Raw genomic sequence first — 9,309 nt, forward strand, 5'->3', positions numbered from 1 at the left:
ATGACTCTGTTATGGGTAGAGGCACTCGAATGAGCAATGGTGGCGTTGTAGACATTCTAACATCGAGAAAATATAATAAATACAAACCATTTATTCTAGGTATGTACATATATATATATATATATAGTATTTTTTAATGTCGATAATCTATATATGTGTAACTCATATTTGTGTTGATATTCCAAAACAGCCTCTCAGGCGCATCAAGTTTGCTATATTCCCTACCCATACACAAAGAAACCAAGGAAGGAATTGCTCAATGTTTTAAAAGTTAATCCGAGGGGAAACATTGCAGGAGAATATGAGAACAAAGAACCGACTCTTTTGCAAACAGAAAATGATGATGTTGTATTGGTGACTACTATTGAAGATCTGGTTTTCGATAATTTAGAAGAAATAAATGAACCAATAAATCTTGATTATGATGTCGAAGATGCAGAACCATAATATGAATTTCAATGTAATTTATCATCTTCAGACGATGAACTAGATGAAGACGAAGATCCTCCTAACTAATTATGCTTGTGTAAAATAATTGTATCAATTTGGATAATTATGCATGTATCAAATAATTAGTTTCTAAATATTAAAATTTTAGTTTCAAAATATTAAACTTTTAGTTTAATTATGACTAATATTTAGTTTCTAAATATTACACTTTTTGTTTAATTATTATGACTAATTAGCGACCAATTAGCGATTAAATTAAGAAAATATGAATTAATTAATCTCATCCCAAATAAACCCGGGAAACCAAGACTAAAATTCTTAATTTTTTGATTTCTCCCTAACCCAAAATTATTTGGTTAACCCGGGTAATAATTTCCCCCAAAACCAAAAAAAAATTCGATTTCCCCTTTTAACTAAACCCAAAATTTTCGCCCAAAACCAAAAACAAAATCCCTAATCCCCGATACTCTCCTTTTCTCTTCGTTTTCTCCGAAACTCTCTCCTCTTCGAATCCCTAATTCTTCTTTTCTCTTCGTTTGATTTCTCTTCTCTGTCTCCCGATTTCTCTTCTCTGCTTTGATTTCTCTTCTTTCCCGATTCTCTTCTTCACGATGGCTCCAACACAATCTGTCACGAAGGCTCCTGCCAAAGCTCAAGTTAAGCGAGGAAGAAAGATGAAGATGAACTGTAATGTCTTCGAAAGAACCGAAGGGTCGACCCCCATCAAGGAAGCGAGTAGACCAAACCCTCTACCGCCACAATACAACTTTACGCCGGCAGCAGATTTGCCCCATCCTCAATCACCCCAAGAGCAAGACCACGTTTTCCCTAGACCCTCACAATCACCACAGATCCGCAACTATCCACCGCCACAGACCCTTTTCCAGACTTCGGTGAACCAACAACGTCAGACTCAACAGCCTCTTTCATCAGAGGAGGTCCATAACAATCCGCGACAGTCTGGAAACTCTCAAGCTCCACTACAAGACGCTCCACCGTCTCCAGCTGATAACTCTCAAGCTCAGAGCTGTCCATCATCTCACGGTAACAACTACCAAGAAGGTTCTGAGGCTTCAAATCCGGAGCTCCAGGAGGACACGATTAACACTCTAAATGCCCTGCTTAGAGTGCCAAACCGTGAGAAGTTTACCACCGTCGTCTCCCCCACACCGATGCCAAACATGACCTAGTATAAATACTATCTTCTAATGAGCTGTTGTTTGATGGTAAAATAATTATTTGTTGTTGTTTGATGGTAATGGTCTGTGATGTGTAATGGTCTGTTTGCAGGTTTACTCGCGACAAAAGATCGCGACTGGTAAGGAGCATTACTAAAAAATTTACAAATAAATTTGATGGTCTATACTACAGCTGGACATGTGTGCCTCGGGACAGACAACAGAGATGGTTCATCGAGTTTGCTGTACAGTTTTCTTCTCTCTTAACCTTTTCACATATAGGTTTACTTGTTGAGTTTCCACTAACATCATTATATTGTCTTTGCTATGTAGAAAACACACACATGGGATCCTTTGATTACTGGGACAGTTCAACAGTTTTTCGAGCTCATCTGCCAACGCCGGATGAAAGACATGATTTGCAATGTCAAGACTAGTGGAGAGCGACCAAAATGGATCAGAGATACTATTTGGCAAACAATGGTTGATTATTGGGAGACTGAAGAAGCACAACAAAGGAGTCTCACCTACTCTAAAGCTCGTATGTCTGATCGTGGTGGTCTTGGTCCTCACGTCCACTTATCAGGGCCAAAGTATTATCAACAAATCCATACCGAAATGGTTAGTAACTTTTATATACCCATAAATTTTGTTTTTCTTTACATTTGGAGCTTTAAATGATGTCATAACCCTTGATTCTTTTGTAACATTGCAGGAAAGGGAATTGGGAAGACCGGTGAGTCTTGGTGAGGTTTTTATTAAGACACATACCAAGCCAGATGGTACTTATGTTGACCGGAAGGCGGAGCAAATCTCTCTCAATTATGAGAAGAACTTGCAGTAGAAGTTGTCCGACCTTGGGAAACATACTTCAAAGCCTCCAGAGCTCACAGCAGATGATTACACAAACATCTTTATTCAGGTAAATATCACTTTTCACAACCCACATTGAATTATCTTTCGATTTCTACAGCCTCTTTATGTAGTGTTTTTCTCTTTCTTTTCTTGTAGTCTACTCAGAAAGATTCACGAGGAAACCTGTATGGAGTTGGAAGTCTTAAGCATACTCTTCAACCTCTTCTCAATGGCAAGGAAACCCAACAACAAGAGTCAGCAATGTTTCAGTCATTGCAAGAGCAAATGAGGGAAACTCAACGTCAAATTGAAGAGTAGGATGCTTATAATTCTCATCTTGATGCAGAGGTAGCTGCTCGTGATGCAGAGCTTGCTGCCCGTGAAGCACTACATTTCCAAGCTGTGGCTGAGCAGAAGGACAAGTTAGAGCATTTGTCCTTAGTGGAGAAGTACCTGCGCAAAACTGACCCTGCCTTTATAGAGTTTATGAAGACTCAATCAGCTGAAGCAACCACAGAGCCACTCTCAACCACACTTCCTGCAACAGCTCCACCTTCAAATCCGGTTCCTTCTCCATCTTCAAACAGTGATGCTTTTTAGGTTAACTTCTCACCTCCAATTTCATAGACCTAACTAATTAGCTTGTCTCTTTTGTTCAGCTTGTCTCTTTTGTTGAACTTGTCTCTTTTGTTGAGACACATGTATACTTGGTATGCATTTGTCTCTTTTGGTTTGTATATTTGTCTTGTGAGAAACTTGGTCTTTTGGTTTGTATTATAAATCATGGTTAATATGACTTTATAGTCTTAATCTTGTTTTGTTCTATTTACAATATTGGTTTCATAATATTTTGAGAAACAGGTAACAATTTCAATTTAAAACATTTATAAATTTGTTTTCCACAAAACATTAGTCGCTAAACATATTAAAATTACATTATTAATTTGTTTAGAATAGTAGCCAAATAGTCGTAAATCAATAAGTATGTTACGACTACGTTACGACTACAAGCAAAATTACTGTATATCATGATTAGTCGTAAATCCGTCGTAACCGAGTCTTCAAATGTTACGACTACACTACGACTCCTTTACAACTGCCTATATAACTGCTGGTTAATCGTAACTCTATCGTAACGTAGTCGTAATTATTTACGACTATTTTTACGACTACGGAACTTTGTCTTACAGTAGTCGTTAAATAACGACTATTTTTACGACTAATTCTTTTACCGACTAAAGATTTACGACTACACGTTTTAGTCGTAACTGAGTCGTAAACAGCAAATTAGCGACTACTTAACGACTCTTACTGCAGTCGGGAATGGGCTGTTTTCTTGTAGTGGACCCAAGATAATATATGATGATCATTTGAGTTTTTATCTTAAATCACTGTTTATAACAGTTCATAAAAGATGATATATATGATCATAACGCATAACCTGAAGATGATGCTTTCAAGGGGAAAAATATGATTATGTGCATGGTTGTACTCTTTTTCCCATATCATGTTTTTTTATTCCATTGGGTTTTTACATAAAAGGTTTTTAATGAAACAACAAAAGAACACTCGAAAGATAAATATTTGCAGAGGAATATTATGATTCCAATGGTGAAAGACTATCATCTTCAAAGTCTTTGATATACATTGATGAGATCGTGAGAGACGAAGTTAATGATAAAGATGAGTCATCTAGAGACCAATAGCCTGCAGAAGAATGGTGATGTACGGTGATATACATGTCTTACAAATTTGTTCAAGTAAAGATTTGGCAAACTATTTACCACGGCGTTTCCAACCATTACTTTTAAAAAGCTACTTCATCATATTGGTTCGGTCATCTCAAAGATTTCAAATGATGTAATCAAGAGGGGGAGTAAAAGCTCGCTGCACTCTTTTTCCCTTAACTATAGTTTTTCCCATTGGGTTTTCCTAGTAAGTTTTTTAACGAGGCAGCATCTCATATGCGCATCTGGAACTACATTTTTATAATGGTCATCCAAGGGAAAGTGTTATGAATATTATATATTGTATGGATGCCCATTATCGGGCCATTAGTAGATTTGATGTATAACCTAAAACCTTAATATTGTATCACTATATATATGTTATATCCTGTGGGATAGATAATAATACAAGCGAACAATTCCCTTTGTTCTTAACAATTTCTAATTTGTTTTAGCTTTTATTTATTGTAGGATAAGCTTAGGATTATATATGGTATACAAACAATTTGATGAACAAAATTGTATACTATTTCAGAGATTTCTTCTTCCTCCGATCTTTAAGCGATGACTTAAACGGAAACAATACGAGACGACAAGTTTCTAAAGATATATAGAAAACAAAAGCTACAAAATATTAGATATATAATCGGACTTTGGGAGAGAAGGTGAAGAGATTTTTCGGCAAAAAGGAAAATGTTGATGACGAATTACCTAACTTAGTAAAATAGTACCCACAAAGAGAATTTAACGAAAAAAAAAAAGAGAATTAAAAAAACAATAGTATATTGAAGAGGAAAGTAATTATATACATCACGAAGATAGCAACCAACGCAAACTTGATTTTTTTTTTGTCTACTCCAAAATTTGGGAATATTATTGTGCGGGACGTAAGTTGATTAGTAAGAGCATTTTTACTGGTGATTTCTCTCACCGTTACTCTTGTATTTGGGGCCCAAAACATAATAAAAATATCATTTTTTGGTAACAAGAGAATCGATTCTCCCGGAAGGAATTGAGGAACGCATTAAGCAACGCTACGTGGCGTGTTTTGGTATGTTGATACGTAAATATAAAAGATTTTTTTTTTCTATTTTCTTCCTTCTTTCTTTCCTGATCTTCTCTCTCTTTTCTCTCTCGGTCTAAAAGGGCGATTCAACTAAAAACCAGAAAAATCAATCGATTCGTCTCTGTTTCACGATCCTCCCTACAGTTATTGTCATCTGGATCATTATCTCCACCGGCGCGACTTTGGGCTGGAGAGATGTTCACTGGCCTGGAGAAATCACCGGACCTCTCTTCTTACTTCCTCCTTTGGTATGTTTCTTCTTCTTCGTTTTCCCTCTCAATTCTATCGGTGAATACTCAATTAGGGGGAAACATTTGGATCTCCGACCATATCAGCTTTTGATTTTTTTTTTTGTATGTAGATGATTGGTTTGGAATTTGCAGTTGCAGGTTAAGATTGCAGGGAACGTTTAGAGGGATGTAGTAGAATCACCCAAAGGTGAATTCTCAATCTGTTAGCTCACAAAATTATATTATTACAGAAATATAAAAACTTTGCAGAATGGTCGAAGGATTGCAGATGTTTGTTTTGAAAAAATGGTTTATGTGATTAATGTCAGTTAATGTTTCATGTTGTCTTCAGCAAAGTGTATGTATGTGTGTTTTGTATTCTTTTTTGCAGCAAATTTATTAGTTTGTGATACGCCCAAATTCGAGGATCACTCAGCCGGATTAGAAAAGATAGAAACTCGCCAAGGTACAAGGTAGGGAGATTTGATGGATTGAGGGGTCGCACAACAGTTGCGGAAGGCTGCTGATATTCCCAACTCCAATCACTGCTAGATATGACACACTAGTCCAGCAAAAGGAGGCTGTTGCTTGGATATTACACACCAAGAAACAAAGAAATGTTCTAGACAAATAACAAAGAGATAGACTCACAAAATGAAAAGGAAAATTGATTGATGATTCTCAAATGAGATTACATGAGTTTATATAGTGATAGAAAAAACTTGGTAACAAAGCCAAGTATTAATTATTCTTGAAACTAAAAGACAATAAAGATAGATAGTTGAGAAGACCCAATTCTTGTGCATGTATCCCTTACCCCAAAGTGACTCTAAGTGCATGTATCTCTATTTTCGTCACTCTTCTTTGACCACAAAATAAAGTGATTATTTTGGGCTTTCTTGGGCTTGTATTAGGCTCAAAGTGGGCTGGACTTGATAGATATCATCCCCAGTAGAAATTCTCATGTTCTCTTTGCTCCAAATATCTTTAAATATCAAATGAACAGCTCCAGCAAGCTGTTTGGTCCTTGCCCTTGTCATTGGTCAAACAGGTACAAGCATAGCATCCTCAGTAACAAGCTCAGCTTCCACTTGATTATCCTCATTGTTTTCCATTATCATATCATGCCCCTCCTCTTCAAAAGGATTTGTCCTCAAATCTGCACCATCTGCAACAAATGGAGCCAAATCAGAAACATTAAAAATGGAACTCACTTTGTACTTACCTTGCAAATCAAGCTTGTAAGCATTGTCACTGATTTTCGTCAAGATTTTGAATGGACCATCGACCCTTGGCATTAGTTTAGACTCTCTTTCAGCTGGAAAACGCTCCTTTCTCAAATGTATCCATACTAGATCTCCCACTTCAAAAACCAGTTGGCGTCTTCCTTTGTTTGCTTGCTTCTCATATTACTTTGTCCTTGCTTCAATATTGAGTCGTGCCTTCTCATGAATCTGCTTAACAAGTTCAGCTTTCTTTTTCCCATCCATACTAACTCTTTCAGTCAAAGGCAAAGGGATTAGATCCAAAGGCGTTAGAGGATTGAAACCATAGACAATTTGGAAAGGGGAAAAACTTAGTAGCAAAATGAACTGAATGATTATATGCAAACTCAACATGAGGCAAACAATCTTCCCAAGATTTGATGTTCTTCTTAATGATAGCACGTAAGAGTGTAGACAAAGTTCTATTCACTACTTCAGTTTGTCCATCAGTTTGAGGGTGACAAGTAGTTGAAAACAACAACTTAGTCCCTAACTTAGACCACAAAGTTTTCCAGAAATAGCTTAAGAACTTAGTATCTGAAACAAGATCTTTTTGGTGTGGTGAATGATGAATGATGATGAATGTATGCAATGGTGAGATGTGAATGGATAGATGGATGGGTGTTTCAATTTCCCTTATGCTGTTGCAGTATAAGAGGTATCAATCCTAAATGAGTGTTTGTGAACAATTAAGATATGTATATGAATCTAAGTTAAGCCAAATGCAAAGATTGTTTGTCACTACAATCCTAAGATGAAAATGTAAAGATGCAGAAAGTAAAACTACAAGAACTAAGAACTAAATGTGAATGGAACAGAATGATTATGACTATATGAAGCTAGAACAGAAATAGAAACTACTATGATGAACTAATGCAAGACAATAATGAAAAGGACAATGAGTAGATGAAACAGAAATGCAAATAGGAATGAAACAGAACAATCACAAATCATAAACAAGAGTTCTGGGGATGAACTCGAGCAAGCACACGACCGAGTGTAGGTCGAGTGTAGGGTCGAGCTGGATAAATCCGGGAAATAGACACAATAAAAACAGAGCAATGCAAATACAAATCAAACAACAAGCAAGCAACAGGATTAAGACTTAAAAATCAATAAACAAAGAAGGCCTTGAGGAGGGATTCATGGGCTGAACTAATCATTGTGGTTATCTAACTTGGTCAACAAATCTCAAGCAAACTTTGAGCTAATCTCTAGACATATAAATCTAAGACAAGTTTCTTCCACTCTCATGGCAAGAAACAATCAAACCTATGCAATTCTAGACTTGTTCTCACACAGTAAAGAATCAACACAAGCAGGCATTAAGCAATACATCTCAAACCAAACAAGACCTCTAATCTCTTAGCAAGCCTAATGGTAAGCTCTAGATCTAGCCTTATCTATGCTCCTTAAACATTGGTGTGATGCTAAGATGCTTGAAATCAAACCCTAACCTCTCATTTCAGGATCAGCATTAAGAACATCTAGCCTAGAAGAGATCTACAACAATCAAGCTTGACCAAATCACACAAACCACAAGATCAATCCAGCCTAACCCATCCTCAAGATCCTAAAGAACTACTCACAAGAACACATGATGAACACAAAAATCATAAACCCAGAAAATATTGAAACTTGCTTCAAATGAAAGATAACACAGAGATCTACAATATTGATGAAGAAATAAAACTTGAAATCTTTATATCTTGAAAGTTATGAAACCAACAAAATACAAGAATCTAGTCTTTTCTCTCTCTCAATACAAAATCTAAGGAAAATAAAAAAGTGCAAAAAGAATAATTCCCAAAAAGGGTAAAAACTAGGTTTAGAGAATATCTAAAAGCTGGACTCTTTTGGTGGCTGCAGGTACAAGGCTTTATATAGGAGAGGGGGTGGAAGCCCTAAAAATACTAAAAGACAAAATAGTCAACGGCTCGGTCAACTCGACCTGTGCTCGGTCGAGTGGCAGGTCAAGCTGGCTTCTCTCGTGCATTCTCCACTCGGTCGAGTCCTCCTCAGCACACGGTCGAGTGTCTGGTCGAGTGTGCGGTCGAGTTGGACTCTGGACCTTGTTGTTTTAGCCTCAACTCTCTTGCTTTTCCTTCATGGTTGCTTCACTTCTCCTCAGCATTGCTTCCAAGCTTCTTAAGCTCCAAAATCACCTGAATATGCATGAAAGGATGCAAATGCAATGCATCTAAACTATAATGCATGATTAGTGCTAAAGCTACACAATAATGGCCTAAATGGATAGCAAAAGATGCAAACGATGTGAATAAACTAAGGGAAAACAAGGTAAAATATATGAACATCAGTATCCCTATCAGAAACAATAGTTCTAGGCATGCCATGCAATCGAACAACTTCTCTAGAGAATAAATCAGCAATGTTTGAAGCATCATCAGTTTTGTGACATGGAATGAAGTGTGCCATCTTAGAAAATCTATCAACAACCACAAAGACAGAATCTCTACCTCTCTTGGTTCTAGGCAGTCCTAGCACAAAATCCATTGAAAGATCAGTCCAAGATTCAGT

At 36.8% G+C, this 9,309-nt stretch overlaps 1 pseudogene; it reads left to right on the forward strand.

The window, feature by feature from the left end:
• Window positions 1-1,061: 1,061 nt before the first annotated feature.
• On the forward strand, window positions 1,062-3,083 carry LOC147930908 (uncharacterized; annotated as a pseudogene).
• Window positions 3,084-9,309: the final 6,226 nt, after the last annotated feature.

This window comes from Camelina sativa, chromosome 12 (genome assembly GCF_030686135.1).
Source record: "Camelina sativa cultivar CO46 ecotype springtype chromosome 12, ASM3068613v1".
Lineage (NCBI taxonomy): Eukaryota > Viridiplantae > Streptophyta > Magnoliopsida > Brassicales > Brassicaceae > Camelina > Camelina sativa.